Below are 17,281 nucleotides of genomic sequence, written 5' to 3' on the forward strand. Positions count from 1 at the left end.
TAGCCATCTAATGTCGCTGCTGCCACTGTACTACTAGCCATCTAATGTCCCTGCTGACACTGTACTACTAGCCATCTAATGTCCCTGCTGACACTGTACTACTGGCCATCTAATGTCCCTGCTGCCACTGTATTACTAGCCATCTAATGTTCCTGCTGACACTGTACTACTAGCCATCTAATGTCGCTGCTGCCACTGTACTACTAGCCATCTAATGTCCCTGCTGACACTGTACTACTAGCCATCTAATGTCCCTGCTGACACTGTACTACTGGCCATCTAATGTCCCTGCTGCCACTGTATTACTAGCCATCTAATGTTCCTGCTGACACTGTACTACTGGCCATCTAATGTCCCTGCTGCCACTGTATTACTAGCCATCTAATGTTCCTGCTGACACTGTACTACTAGCCATCTAATGTCCCTGCTGACACTGTACTACTGGCCATCTAATGTCCCTGCTGACACTGTACTACTGGCCATCTAATGTTCCTGCTGACACTGTACTACTAGCCATCTAATGTTCCTGCTGACACTGTACTACTAGCCATCTAATGTCCCTGCTGACACTGTACTACTGGCCATCTAATGTCCCTGCTGACACTGTACTACTAGCCATCTAATGTTCCTGCTGACACTGTACTACTGGCCATCTAATGTCCCTGCTGACACTGTACTACTGGCCATCTAATGTTCCTGCTGACACTGTACTACTGGCCATCTAATGTCCCTGCTGCCACTGTATTACTAGCCATCTAATGTTCCTGCTGACACTGTACTACTAGCCATCTAATGTCCCTGCTGACACTGTACTACTAGCCATCTAATGTCCCTGCTGACACTGTACTACTGGCCATCTAATGTTCCTGCTGACACTGTACTACTGGCCATCTAATGTCCCTGCTGCCACTGTATTACTAGCCATCTAATGTTCCTGCTGACACTGTACTACTGGCCATCTAATGTCCCTGCTGACACTGTACTACTGGCCATCTAATGTCCCTGCTGACACTGTACTACTGGCCATCTAATGTCCCTGCTGACACTGTACTACTAGCCATCTAATGTTCCTGCTGACACTGTACTACTAGCCATCTAATGTTCCTGCTGACACTGTACTACTAGCCATCTAATGTCCCTGCTGACACTGTACTACTGGCCATCTAATGTCCCTGCTGACACTGTACTACTAGCCATCTAATGTTCCTGCTGACACTGTACTACTGGCCATCTAATGTCCCTGCTGACACTGTACTACTGGCCATCTAATGTTCCTGCTGACACTGAACTACTGGCCATCTAATGTCCCTGCTGCCACTGTATTATTAGCCATCTAATGTTCCTGCTGACACTGTACTACTGGCCATCTAATGTCCCTGCTGACACTGTACTACTGGCCATCTAATGTCCCTGCTGACACTGTACTACTGGCCATCTAATGTCCCTGCTGACACTGTACTACTAGCCATCTAATGTCCCTGCTGCCACTGTACTACTAGCCATGTAATGTTCCTGCTGACACTGTACTAATGACCATCTAATGTCCCTGCTGACACTTTACTACTAGCCATCTAATGTCCCTGCTGACACAGTAATGCTGGCCATCTAATGTCCCTGCTGCCACTGTATTACTAGCCATCTAATGTCCCTGCTGCCACTGTATTACTAGCCATCTAATGTCCCTGCTGCCACTGTATTACTAGCCATCTAATGTCCCTGCTGACACTGTACTACTGCCCATCTAATGTCCCTGCTGACACTTTACTACTGCCCATCTAATGTCCCTGCTGCCACGGAACTACTGGCCATCTAATGTCCCTGCTGACACTGTACTACTGGCCATCTAATGTCCCTGCTGACACTGTACTACTGGCCATCTAATGTCCCTGCTGACACTGTACTACTGGCCATCTAATGTTCCTGCTGACACTGTACTACTGGCCATCTAATGTCCCTGCTGACACTGTACTACTGGCCATCTAATGTCCCTGCTGACACTGTACTACTGGCCATCTAATGTTCCTGCTGCCACTGTACTACTGCCCATCTAATGTCCCTGCTGCCACTGTATTACTAGCCATCTAATGTTCCTGCTGACACTGTACTACTAGCCATCTAATGTCCCTACTGACACTGTACTACTGGCCATCTAATGTCCCTACTGACACTGTACTACTGCCCATCTAATGTCCCTGCTGCCACTATACTACTGGCCATCTAATGTCCCTACTGACACTGTACTACTGGCCATCTAATGTTCCTGCTGACACTGTACTACTGGCCATCTAATGTTCCTGCTGCCACTGTACTACTGGCCATCTAATGTTCCTGCTGACACTGTACTACTGGCCATCTAATGTCCCTGCTGCCACTGTATTACTAGCCATCTAATGTCCCTGCTGCCACTGTATTACTAGCCATCTAATGTTCCTGCTGACACTGTATTACTAGCCATCTAATGTTCCTGCTGACACTGTACTACTGGCCATCTAATATCCCTGCTGACACTGTACTACTGGCCATCTAATGTTCCTGCTGACACTGTACTACTGGCCATCTAATATCCCTGCTGACACTGTACTACTGGCCATCTAATGTTCCTGCTGACACTGTACTACTGGCCATCTAATATCCCTGCTGACACTGTACTACTGGCCATCTAATGTCCCTGCTGACACTGTACTACTGGCCATCTAATATCCCTGCTGACACTGTACTACTGGCCATCTAATGTCCCTACTGACACTGTACTACTGGCCATCTAATATCCCTGCTGACACTGTACTACTGACCATCTAATATCCCTGCTGACACTGTACTACTGGCCATCTAATGTCCCTGCTGACACTGTACTACTAGCCATCTAATGTCCCTGCTGACACTGTACTACTGGCCATCTAATGTCCCTGCTGACACTGTACTACTAGCCATCTAATATCCCTGCTGCCACTGTACTACTAGCCATCTAATGTCCCTGCTGACACTGTACTACTGCCCATCTAATATCCCTGCTGACACTGTACTACTAGCCATGTAATGTCCCTGCTGCCACTGTACTACTGCCCATCTAATGTCCCTGCTGCCACTGTACTACTGGCCATCTAATGTCCCTGCTGCCACGGTACTACCGGCCATCTAATGTCCCTGCTGACACTGTACTACTGGCCATCTAATGTCCCTGCTGCCACTGTATTACTAGCCATCTAATGTTCCTGCTGACACTGTACTACTAGCCATCTAATGTTCCTGCTGACACTGTACTACTAGCCATCTAATGTCCCTGCTGACACTGTACTACTAGCCATGTAATGTCCCTGCTGACACTGTACTACTAGCCATCTAATGTCCCTGCTGCCACTGTATTACTAGCCATCTAATGTTCCTGCTGACACTGTACTACTAGCCATCTAATGTTCCTGCTGACACTGTACTACTAGCCATCTAATGTCCCTGCTGACACTGTACTACTGACCATCTAATGTCCCTGCTGACACTGTACTACTAGCCATCTAATGTCCCTGCTGACACTGTACTACTGGCCATCTAATGTCCCTGCTGACACTGTATTACTAGCCATCTAATGTTCCTGCTGACACTGTACTACTAGCCATCTAATGTCGCTGCTGCCACTGTACTACTAGCCATCTAATGTCCCTGCTGACACTGTACTACTAGCCATCTAATGTCCCTGCTGACACTGTACTACTGGCCATCTAATGTCCCTGCTGACACTGTATTACTAGCCATCTAATGTTCCTGCTGACACTGTACTACTAGCCATCTAATGTCGCTGCTGCCACTGTACTACTAGCCATCTAATGTCCCTGCTGACACTGTACTACTAGCCATCTAATGTCCCTGCTGACACTGTACTACTGGCCATCTAATGTCCCTGCTGCCACTGTATTACTAGCCATCTAATGTTCCAGCTGACACTGTACTACTGGCCATCTAATGTCCCTGCTGCCACTGTATTACTAGCCATCTAATGTTCCTGCTGACACTGTACTACTGGCCATCTAATGTCCCTGCTGACACTGTACTACTGGCCATCTAATGGCCCTGCTGCCACTGTACTACTGGCCATGTAATGTCCCTGCTGACACTGTACTACTAGCCATCTAATGTCCCTGCTGACACTGTACTACTGGCCATCTAATGTCCCTGCTGCCACTGTACTACTAGCCATCTAATGTCCCTGCTGCCACTGTACTACTAGCCATGTAATGTCCCTGCTGACACTGTACTACTAGCCATCTAATGTCCCTGCTGCCACTGTACTACTAGCCATGTATTGTCCCTGCTGACACTGTACTACTAGCCATCTAATGTCCCTGCTGCCACTGTACTACTAGCCATGTAATGTCCCTGCTGACACTGTACTACTGACCATGTAATGTCCCTGCTGCCACTGTACTACTAGCCATCTAATGTCCCTGCTGACACTGTACTACTAGCCATCTAATGTCCCTGCTGACACTGTACTACTAGCCATCTAATGTCCCTGCTGACCCTGTACTACTAGCCATCTAATGTCCCTGCTGACACTGTACTACTGACCATGTAATGTCCCTGCTGCCACTGTACTACTAGCCATCTAATGTCCCTGCTGACACTGTACTACTAGCCATCTAATGTCCCTGCTGACACTGTACTACTAGCCATCTAATGTCCCTGCTGACACTGTACTACTAGCCATCTAATGTTCCTGCTGACACTGTACTAATGACCATCTAATGTCCCTGCTGACACTTTACTACTAGCCATCTAATGTCCCTGCTGCCACTGTACTACTAGCCATCTAATGTCCCTGCTGCCACTGTACTACTAGCCATGTAATGTCCCTGCTGACACTGTACTACTAGCCATCTAATGTCCCTGCTGCCACTGTACTACTAGCCATGTAATGTCCCTGCTGACACTGTACTACTGACCATGTAATGTCCCTGCTGCCACTGTACTACTAGCCATCTAATGTCCCTGCTGCCACTGTACTACTAGCCATCTAATGTCCCTGCTGACACTGTACTACTAGCCATCTAATGTCCCTGCTGACACTGTACTACTAGCCATCTAATGTCCCTGCTGACACTGTACTACTAGCCATCTAATGTCCCTGCTGACACTGTACTACTGACCATGTAATGTCCCTGCTGCCACTGTACTACTAGCCATCTAATGTCCCTGCTGACACTGTACTACTGACCATGTAATGTCCCTGCTGCCACGGAACTACTGGCCATTTAATGTCTCTGCTGCCACTGTACTACTGGCCATCTAATGTCGCTGCTGCCACTGTACTACTAGCCATCTAATGTCCCTGCTGGCACGGAACTACTGGCCATTTAATGTCTCTGCTGCCACTGTACTACTGGCCATCTAATGTCGCTGCTGCCACTGTACTACTAGCCATCTAATGTCCCTGCTGACACTGTACTACTGACCATGTAATGTCCCTGCTGCCACTGTACTACTAGCCATCTAATGTCCCTGCTGACACTGTACTACTAGCCATCTAATGTCCCTGCTGACACTGTACTAATGACCATCTAATGTCCCTGCTGACACTTTACTACTAGCCATCTAATGTCCCTGCTGACACAGTAATGCTGGCCATCTAATGTCCCTGCTGCCACTGTACTACTAGCCATCTAATGTCCCTGCTGCCACTGTACTACTAGCCATCTAATGTCCCTGCTGACACTGTACTACTGACCATGTAATGTCCCTGCTGCCACTGTACTACTAGCCATCTAATGTCCCTGCTGCCACTGTACTACTAGCCATCTAATGTCCCTGCTGACACTGTACTACTAGCCATCTAATGTCCCTGCTGACACTGTACTACTAGCCATCTAATGTCCCTGCTGACACTGTACTACTAGCCATCTAATGTCCCTGCTGACACTGTACTACTGACCATGTAATGTCCCTGCTTCCACTGTACTACTAGCCATCTAATGTCCCTGCTGACACTGTACTACTAGCCATCTAATGTCCCTGGTGACACTGTACTACTGACCATGTAATGTCCCTGCTGCCACGGAACTACTAGCCATCTAATGTCCCTGCTGCCACTGTACTACTAGCCATCTAATGTCCCTGCTGACACTGTACTACTGACCATGTAATGTCCCTGCTGCCACGGAACTACTGGCCATTTAATGTCTCTGCTGCCACTGTACTACTGGCCATCTAATGTCGCTGCTGCCACTGTACTACTAGCCATCTAATGTCCCTGCTGGCACGGAACTACTGGCCATTTAATGTCTCTGCTGCCACTGTACTACTGGCCATCTAATGTCGCTGCTGCCACTGTACTACTAGCCATCTAATGTCCCTGCTGCCACTGTACTACTAGCCATCTAATGTCCCTGCTGACACTGTACTACTGACCATGTAATGTCCCTGCTGCCACTGTACTACTAGCCATCTAATGTCCCTGCTGACACTGTACTACTAGCCATCTAATGTCCCTGCTGACACTGTACTACTGGCCATCTAATGTCCCTGCTGACACTGTACTACTGACCATGTAATGTCCCTGCTGCCACGGAACTACTGGCCATCTAATGTCCCTGCTGCCACGGAACTACTGGCCATTTAATGTCTCTGCTGCCACTGTACTACTGGCCATCTAATGTCGCTGCTGCCACAGAACTACTGGCCATCTAATGTCCCTGCTGCCACTGTACTACTCGCCATCTAATGTCCCTACTGACACTGTACTACTGGCCATCCAATGTTCCTGCTGGCACTGTACTACTGGCCATCTAATGTCCCTGCTGCCACGTTACTACTGGCCATCTAATGTCCCTGCTGCCACGTTACTACTGACCATGTAATGTCCCTGCTGCCACGGAACTACTGACCATGTAATGTCCCTGCTGCCACGGAACTACTGACCATTTAATGTCTCTGCTGCCACTGTACTACTGGCCATCTAATGTCACTGCTGCCGCTGCACTACTGGCCAACTAATGTCCCTGCTGACACTGTACTACTGACCATCTAATGTCCCTGCTGACACTGTACTACTGGCCATCTAATGTCCCTGCTGCCGCTGCACTACTGTCCAACTAATGTCCCTGCTGACACTGTACTACTGCCCATCTAATATCCCTGCTGCCACGTTACTACTAGCCATCTAATGTCCCTGCTGACACTTTACTACTAGCCATCTAATGTCCCTGCTGCCACGTTACTACTGGCCAACTAATGTCCCTGCTGACACTTTACTACTAGCCATCTAATGTCCCTGCTGCCACGTTACTACTGACCATCTAATGTCCCTGATGACACTGTACTACTGGCCATCTAATGTCCCTGCTGACACAGTACTACTGGCCATCTAATGTCCCTGCTGCCACGGAACTACTGACCATGTAATGTCCCTGCTGCCACGGAACTACTGGCCATTTAATGTCTCTGCTGATACTGTACTACTGGCAATCTAATGTTCCTGCTGACACTGTACTACTGACCATGTAATGTCCCTGCTGCCACGGAACTACTGACCATGTAATGTCCCTGCTGCCACGGAACTACTGACCATGTAATGTCCCTGCTGCCACGGAACTACTGACCATCTAATGTCCCTGCTGACACTGTACTACTGGCCATCTAATGTCCCTGCTGCCACGGTATTACTGGCCATCTAATGTCCCTGCTGCCACTGTATTACTGGCCATCTAATGTCCCTGCTGACACTGTACTACTGGCCATCTAATGTCCCTGCTGACACAGTACTACTGGCCATCTAATGTCCCTGCTGCCACGGAACTACTGACCATGTAATGTCCCTGCTGCCACGGAACTACTGGCCATTTAATGTCTCTGCTGACACTGTACTACTGGCAATCTAATGTTCCTGCTGACACTGTACTACTTACCATGTAATGTCCCTGCTGCCACGGAACTACTGACCATGTAATGTCCCTGCTGCCACGGAACTACTGACCATGTAATGTCCCTGCTGCCACCTAACTACTGACCATGTAATGTCCCTGCTGACACTGTACTACTGGCCATCTAATGTCCCTGCTGCCACGGTATTACTGGCCATCTAATGTCCCTGCTGCCACGGTATTACTGGCCATCTAATGTCCCTGCTGCCACGGTATTACTGGCCATCTAATGTCCCTGCTGACACTGTGCTTCTGACCATCTAATGTCCCTGCTGCCACGGTATTACTGGCCATCTAATGTCCCTGCTGCCACGGTATTACTGGCCATCTAATGTCCCTGCTGACACTGTGCTTCTGACCATCTAATGTCCCTGCTGCCACGGTATTACTGGCCATCTAATGTCCCTTCTGACACTGTACTACTGCCCATCTAATATCCCTGCTGACACTGTGCTTCTGACCATCTAATGTCCCTGCTGCCACGGTATTACTGGCCATCTAATGTCCCTTCTGACACTGTACTACTGCCCATCTAATATCCCTGCTGCCACGTTACTACTGGGCCCCCTACCCATCCTGCAGCGGTAGGAGCGACGGGTGCTATCAGTTTTGATGTCCCGCGGGCAGTAGGGGGTGTTTTATCTTCCGCTCAGCATGTAGGACCTGGAGCAGTCATTTCTGTGAATTACTCCTTTACTGCACAGATGGGGCGGGAGGGAGAACACTAAACTGTAGAGGGGGGCATTGGACTGAATGAAGGGGCCCTGGTACATGACTTCCAGGGTTGTAGGGGGTGTTTAATACGTAGGGAAGGGGTGGATAATGGAGTGGGCTTAATATTCATCATTTTCTGGTGGGAGGGCAGGTTGCTTGACTGCAGGAGGTACTGGGGACCTGGGTATCAGAGTTCAGGAGCTAGAGCAATCCACCAATGAAAATATGAAACTGCATTTTAGGTGTGTGGAGCTGGAGCAAGGACCAGCTGCTAGAAGGCTGATATCTCTGGTTCTGGGCATAGTAGAGACAAGCTGCCAGTGTCCACTGACAGTGTCCACTGACAGTGAAGAGACTCAGCTTTTGGAATATACTTTCAGAAAGAACCCAAGATCTGGCTGGGAAGATAAATTAACAGGCTTTCATGGGGACCACTGCTTTGAAGTCAGATATCTCCGGTTCCCCAGGGCAGATTTTCAAAAACCTGGTACCTGCTGGCAGGGCCGTAACTACGTGTGTGCCAGGTGTGCCTGGCACACAGCGCAGTTGCCCTGAGGGCACAACGGCCAGCGGCATGTAATGAGTCAAATTGATTCATTACATGCCGCCTCTGCTGTGTGCGCTGTGCTGGGGAGGAGAGAGCAGCACCGGAGGAAGCGGAGAAGGAGGAGGAGGGAGGGGGACTGGAGCCGCAGCAGCGCTATGTCATTGGTAGTAGCGCCACTGCAGCTGTCCCCTCTCCTTCCGTATTGGCTGCCCGGCGCTGCTGTGAATGCTGGGATGCAGTTCCTTCATCCCAGCATTCACAGCGGCAGCGGGCAGCCAATATGGAAGGAGAGGGGACAGCTGCAGCAGCGCTACTACCAATGACACAGCGCTGCTGCGGCTCCAGTCCCCCTCCCTCCTCCTCCTTCTCCGCTGCCTGCAATGAGGGATCTGATCATCTGCCAGCACGAACAGCCTGACTGCCAGCGGGGAGAGATGGTATCTCTCTCTCTCTCTATCTATTCTGTCAGCCACAATGTGTAAAAAGGGGGACTGGCTGCCGTAATGTGTAAAAAGGGGGTCGCTGTCTGCCGTAATGTGTAAAAAGGGGGTCGCTGTCTGCCGTAATGTGTAAATAGGGGACGCTGTCTGCCGTAATGTGTAAAAAAGGGGACGCTGTCTGCCGTAATGTATAAAAAGGGGACTCTGCCGTAATGTGTAAAAAGGGGACTCTGTCTGCCGTAATGTGTAAAAAAGGGGACGCTGTCTGCCGTAATGTGTAAAAAGGGGACTCTGTCTGCCGTAATGTGTAAAAAAGGGGACGCTGTCTGCCGTAATGTGCAGCATAATTTGAATAATGGAGACTACTGTGCACCGTAGTATGAATTGGTATTATTTTGTGGCCATGCCCCTTCCCCATGAAGCCACGCCCCTATATATTTTTGGCGTGCACTGCCCCTATCTTGCATGGGAGGGGGCGCCAATGCAGTTTCTTGCACACAGCGCTAAAATGTCTAGTTACGGCACTGCCTGCTGGCACTGTACTACTGGCCATCTAATGTCCCTTCTGTCACTGAACTACTGACCATCTAATGTCCCTGCTGACACAGAACTGCTGACCATCTAATGTCCCTACTGACCATCTAATGTCCCTGCTGACACAGTACTGTTGACCATCTAATGTCCCTGCTGACACAGTACTGTTGACCATCTAATGTCCCTGCTGACCATCTAATGTCCCTGCTAACACAGTACTGCTGGTCGCCTGATGTCCCTGCTGACACTGTACTACTGGCCAACTAATGTCCCTACTGACACTGTACTACTGGCCATCTAATGTCCCTGCTGCCGCTGTACTACTGGCAATCTAATGTCCCTACTGCCATGGTACTGCTGGCCATCTAATGTCCCTGCTGACACAGTACTACTGGCCATCTAATGTCCCTGCTGACACAGTACTACTGGCCATCTAATGTCCCTGCTGACACAGTACTACTGGCCATCTAATGTCCCTACTGACACAGTACTACTGGCCATCTAATGTCCCTGCTACCACAGTACTACTGTTCACCTGATTTCCCTGCTGACAAGGCACATGTCACTAGGTGGGTCTTGGGCGTCTTGTGCTGCTGTATTGGGCAGCATAGTGGCACATGAGTGTTAGCATTGCAGTCTCAAAGCATTGATTTCATGGGTTTGATGTACAGTCTGTAAATTTACCAATCCAGGTCCTCTGAGTTTGGAGTTTGCATTTTCTCCCTGTGTTTGCATGGATTTGCGCCAGGTTGCTCCTGTTTTCTAAAATGGTACGTTAAATGGCCACTGACAAAATTGACCCTAGTGGAGTGGTACTCAAACTGTGTGCCGTGTCACCCTGGGGTGTCTCAGGACATTTGCAGGGGTGCGCTGGTTTGGTGGTCCAGGACCAATACAAATTATATATGGTCAATGTAATATGCAAAACCAGTGCTGGTGGCTGTCAGTCTTAAAATATTTGGACAAACAGAAGCAAATCTTAACCCTCACCACACGATAGAACCTAAGGATGACATATAAACCCACTTTGCTTAATTTTATATTTCTTTCCAAATTTGTCAATAAGAAACTTTTGGCCTTTGGGTGCCATGAAAAAAAATAGGATTTGAGTACCTACCGGTAAATCCTTTTCTCTTAGTCCATAGAGGATGCTGGGGACTCCAAAAGGACCATGGGGTATAGACGGATCCGCAGGAGCTTGGGCACACTATAAAGACTTAAACTGGGTGTGAACTGGCTCCTCCCTCTATGCCCCTCCTCCAGACCTCAGTTAGAAACTGTGCCCAGGAGAGATGGACATTTCGAGGAAAGAATTAATAAACACGGTGAGTGTCACACCAGCTCACCCCACGAACATACCGCAGAACGTGGCATTCAAAAGAAAACCCGCCTACGGCATGAAAAAGACACGGCCACATTCTGAGAGAATATGTAACACAACCTGTGTGCCAACACAACCAATAATAAGACACCGCATGCCATGGCATGAACATCGTCAGCAACAGTCTGACAGAGAAGGAACACCACTAGAGTGTAACCAAAAGCAATAACTGCAGACACAGTGCGCACTGGGACGGGCGCCCAGCATCCTCTACGGACTAAGAGAAAAGGATTTACCGGTAGGTACTAAAATCCTATTTTCTCATACGTCCTAGAGGATGCTGGGGACTCCAAAAGGACCATGGGGTCAATACCAAAGCTCCAGAACGGGCGGGAGAGTGCGGACGACTCTGCAGCACCGGTTGAGCAAACAAAAGGTCCCCCTCAACCAGGGTATCAAACTTGTAGAGCATAGCAAAAGCGTTTGAACCCGACCAAGTATCCACACGGCAAAGTTGACCCGCCGAGACACCTCGGGCATCCGCCCAAGAAGAGCCCATCTTCCCAGTATAATGGGCCTCCACCGACTTCGGTGACTGCAATCCAGCCGTAGAACAAACATGCCAAATAGCATCACAGATCCAGCGTGTAACCGACTGCATAACACAGTCACCCAAACCATACTGGGAACATACCAGACAAACAGAGCCCCTGTTTCTCCAATCTGAGCCAAATTGGCGACCTAAATATTCAAATCCCTGGCTACATCGAGAGAATTTGAATCCGCTAATGCCTAAGTAACCACCGGCATCAAAATAGGCCAATTTCTGCGAAACCCAGAAACCACTCTTGGCAGAACTACTAACCGAGTTCTCAATTCCTCTCTATCCACATGAAAGATCAAACAAGGCTCTTGTGAGACAAAACCACCACTTCCGACACCCGCCTTGCGGATTTCAAAGCCAAGAGCATGACCACCTTCCAAGAGAGAAATTTTTGTAAAGAAATTATTAGGCCACACTCCCAACTTTAGGCTTGCATCCACACCGGTGTGTAAAGTATGGATAAGAATGACCTAGCTGAAAGTCTTCCATAGGAGCCTTCCTGGATACACACCAAAACACATAGTTACGCCAACTACGGTGGTAAAGCTTAGCCGTTACTTCTTTCTTAGCCTGAATAATTGAGGAAATGACTTCACTGGGAACACCCTTTCGGCTTAGGATATGGCATTCAACCGCCACGACGTGAGACGCAGCCGCGGTAAGTCTTGAAACACGCCCTGATCTTGTTGTAACAGATCCTCACGTAGAGGAAAGAGGGCAGGAATCTTCCATGAGTAAATCATGAAAAACTGGATAGCAAACCTTCCTTGGCTAGACCGGATCCAAGAGGATCGCCTGAACCTTTGTTCATCCCACATTTATCACCTAAAAAAAAAAAATGAAAGCGGAGAGGCCACATAGACTGACTAAAACCACCCACAGTGTCACGAGGTTGTCCACTGCTATAGCTTGAGCGTCCCATGACCTGGAACAATATCCCTGAGGCCCATCATTGAGGCGAGACGCCAACATATCCAATTGCGACAATCCTCAAAGACTTGTCACATCTGTGAAAACTTCTCGATGATGACTGAATTTCTCCCGGATGGAGATCGCGTCAGCAGAGGAAATCTATTTCTCCGTCGTTCACCTCCGGAACGAAGACTGCTAATATAGCGTTTACCAGACTCTCCACCCAACGGCAAAACTGTGCATCTTCTGCCATTGCCGGTTTGCCCCTTGTTCCGCCATATCGGTTTACTTACGCCACTGCTGACAAGTCGTCTAGCAGAACTAACACGGGCAGAACATGAAGAATACATTTGTCGAACTAACTCTTAATTCAAGAACGTTTATAGCAGACAAGCTTTCCAAACTCGACCTTATCCCCTGGAAACACGTCCCTTGCAAGTACTGCTCCTCCGTCTCGGAGATCTGTATGCACGGACACCAGGATCTACACCCGGAACCCGAACCTTCATCCCTCTAGAAGGAGAGAACCGAGCAGACACCACAGGAGCGATGTCCTGGCCGTTAGGATTATATTCAGGTGCATGTGCAGGTGAGACCCGGACCACATTTCCAACTGGTCTCCTGAAAACCACTCTGGCATTAGAGCCGCTCACCAAAAAAGGCCTCTCAGTCCGCACCCAACCGGTTAAGTAACGGAACACCTTGATGAAGTGTCACAGTAAAGCCGATCCAACTGTGGAACTTCAGACCTCTTTTCACATGGAAAAACACCGGACTTTAACCGGTCATTATCTACTCTGAAACCCACCTCCGACATCTGTGTCGTTGGAAACAACAGCCAATCCCTGTGTCGAAGAACAGTCAGAGAGAAACAACGATTTGCACCTTTATACAGGGACAACCGGATACTGACACACCTCTGTATGGCGTTGCATTCTATCTTCCCTTCCAGAGTGGAACGGCAAGAACTATTAGAAAAACCGTAAGGGGAAACAACCATAACTCAGAATGTTATAAAAACAAATGGATGTGGCACCACGTGGCGCTAATTTATACCCTCAAGAAAAAGGACCTTACACAATGGAGTCTGATTTGTTCTCAGAGGCGGTAAGGTTCATATGATGCATACAGGTTTCTAAAATGCAAAAGAACACACAACCATAGTGCAACTCTATTTTGACACCAAACACGCTTCCATTAATATGGTCTCACTCACATAAGGCGGTTTTGATATTGCATGTAGATAATCAGAGGTGTTGAAATTGCCACTATCCCTCAATGGAACAAGACTCCTTACTGGATAGCTTAAAAAGAAAAAAGGCAATAGTGCACTAACGTCTTAAAAGACAAAAGGAATTTAATAAAACAATGCACTCACAAACAATGAATAAAAATCAACATGTAAAGGATCAGGTAGACTCTTGAACAGGAAAGCTGTTGCCGAGAATAATCACCGCAAAGTCCCAGGTGAAATGCCGTCTCCAACCGCACACACACCACAGCTCCCGTCCGTACGTCCTCGTCCTCACCAAGCAGGGAGTTGGTGAGGACGAGGACGTACGGACGGGAGCTGTGGTGTGTGTGCGGTTGGAGACGGCATTTCACCTGGGACTTTGCGGTGATTATTCTTGGCAACAGCTTTCCTGTTCAAGAGTCTACCTGATCCTTTACATGTTGATTTTTATTCATTGTTTGTGAGTGCATTGTTTTATTAAATTCCTTTTGTCTTTTAAGACGTTAGTGCACTATTGCCTTTTTTCTTTTTAAGCTATCCAGTAAGGAGTCTTGTTCCATTGAGGGATAGTGGCAATTTCAACACCTCTGATTATCTACATGCAATATCAAAACCGCCTTATGTGAGTGGGACCATATTAATGGAAGCGTGTGTGGTGTCAAAATAGAGTTGCACTATGGTTGTGTCAACTTGTGTGTTCTTTTGCATTTTAGAAACCTGTATGCATCATATGAACCTTACCGCCTCTGAGAACAAATCAGACTCCATTGTGTAAGGTCCTTTTTCTTGAGGGTATAAATTAGCGCCACGTGGTGCCACATCCATTTGTTTTTATTACATTTTTGTGAATCACGGTGAAAGGTTCCTTTGGTATCCAAGGGCTGCTATTAGTATTTAAGCGCACTAAGGGTCTATTTTTTCTTTGTTCCATAACTCAGAATGTTCCCCTTTGGATTCTATAAATAACCCACAGGTCCTAGTCTATTCCTGGACCAACTGAAAAATAGTAGGCGAGTGCCCACCGGCGTGGGGACCAGCCCGATAGACTCAGCGACAAGTGGTGGATGTGGAGGAAACAGAAAACGACATCCACTACTGCGAACCTAACAAGGCTGCAGAACTCTTACCTTTTCACCTTCCACTGTCTGCACAGAAAAGGAAAAAAGAACTGTATCGAAGTTAGACTTACCAGTGGAATCCATCGAGATTGACTGAACAGAGGCCACACCAAACAGCTGTATACCTCCCTCCAGCATCTCCCGGAGACATCCTCCGCATTTTTCCGGTCACACCTCCTGCTGTCACGTGGCAGCCTGCTGTAATGTTATAAGGAAGAATAACCATAGGCAAGCCTACCCACTCTGGGTAGGGTAATTCTATCGGATGCCTACCCGAATACAACACTCCCTCAAGTGAATACAGTGCAAATAAGGTCAAAATATAGAAATAAAATTTAACTTAGCTGCCTGTGTATGATCCTTTGCGACCGGGCTCTGCGTCGACCAGGAGTTGACTGTCATAATTTTCTCTCCGCGTTGTGAAGAGAATGATATTCGGACTCCTTGAGAGGATCGAAACCAACTCGTCACGGCCAATCTAGAGCTTAATCAACAGAGCGATCAGCACATGATAAGAATATCATTATTTTAGCATTCATGGATATACATCATGTAATACACAATAAAACACATATATCCTAACCATGCATATATAAACCTATATCTACATATATACACATATAGATATAACCTATACGCAAGTGGATTGTCCAGACCTGTCAGGTCCCTAGTGACAGTAATGTGTTGTGAATGTGTATGACCATGTACGGACATGCCCCCGATGTGGATCTACCAGGAACGTTATGGTCGACAGAAACTTAGTAAATGTCAACAGCAAGGAATAGTAAGCAGGCAAAAAATAATCACGGAACCCCGAGGGGTCTGAGGGAAGCATACAAATACAATTTTGATAACACTCCCCCCATATATACCAATAAATATACATATATATACAGGTACAAGGCAATAACAGCCTGATAAATTTTTTACCCAGGAAATACCATTGATGCCGACAGGGCATCCACAAACAACTGTATCTCCCCTATCGTGTTTACTGTGTTAAGCACACAAACACCAATTTGCCAATACTTAATTTTCCGAATCAAGTACCGCCATGCGCCGGCGAAGCCGACAGGTATCCCCACAGCAGCTTGTGACAAAGCCCTTACACCTGCCGACATATGTCGACTAACCAATAGTGGGTACAAACAGGGAAACAGTGAATTTATGTAATATAAGAGTGATTATGCGTCCATTAGCAAACATAATGCTATATGACACCCATGTAGCATCAAAAACACTGTCCCCCCCCCCCCCCCCCCCCCCTCCAACTTACTATCCAGCAAGTCCTGGCGGGGATCTGAGGAAAATGGCGCTGACTCCTCTGTGAGGGCTAAGCTCCGCCACTTCCCGGTGCGCTTAAGCCCGCTCAAAATATATAAATATATCCCTAAATTGAGTTGGGGGAACTTATATACAGGGAGTAACCCCCTGTATATACCCCTATATGTATAAATGCAGCCCAGGGCGCCCCCCCTGCGCCCCGCACCCACGGAAGCCGTTGGTGTGAGGGAGCCATGGAGCGCAGCGCGCACGCTGCGGTGCCCTGGCGTGGTGAAGACACCCGGCGTCCGGGTATGTTCCCCCGCCTGGGATCATTCAATAAATGCTGCCCAGGGCGCTCCCCCCCCAGCGCCCTGCACCCTGCAGGCCGATGGTGTGCGGGAGCAGGGAGCGCAGCGCTACCGCTGCTGCTCCCTCCCTGTCGTGGCACACTGGCGGGGTGAACATACCTGGTGTTCGGGCACCTAAGTATGTCCCCCCGTCAGTGATCTACATATTATATATATATATATATATATATATGCTGCCCAGGGCGCTCCCCCCTAGCGCCCTGCACCCGGCAGGCTGATTGTGTGTGTGTGGTAGCAGGGAGCACAGCGCTACCGCTGCTGCTCCCTCCCTTTCGCGGCACCCTGGCGGGGCGAACATACCCGGTGTTCGGGCACC

General features: G+C 48.4%; 1 protein-coding gene across 1 annotated transcript in view; it reads left to right on the top strand.

The window, feature by feature from the left end:
• IL31RA (interleukin 31 receptor A) overlaps nt 1-17,281 on the top strand; it is a 102,454-nt gene that overhangs the window by 22,205 nt on the left and 62,968 nt on the right. The gene's annotated exons all lie outside the window — the stretch shown is intronic.

Source organism: Pseudophryne corroboree, chromosome 1 (assembly GCF_028390025.1).
Source record: "Pseudophryne corroboree isolate aPseCor3 chromosome 1, aPseCor3.hap2, whole genome shotgun sequence".
NCBI classification, from domain to species: Eukaryota; Metazoa; Chordata; class Amphibia; order Anura; family Myobatrachidae; genus Pseudophryne; species Pseudophryne corroboree.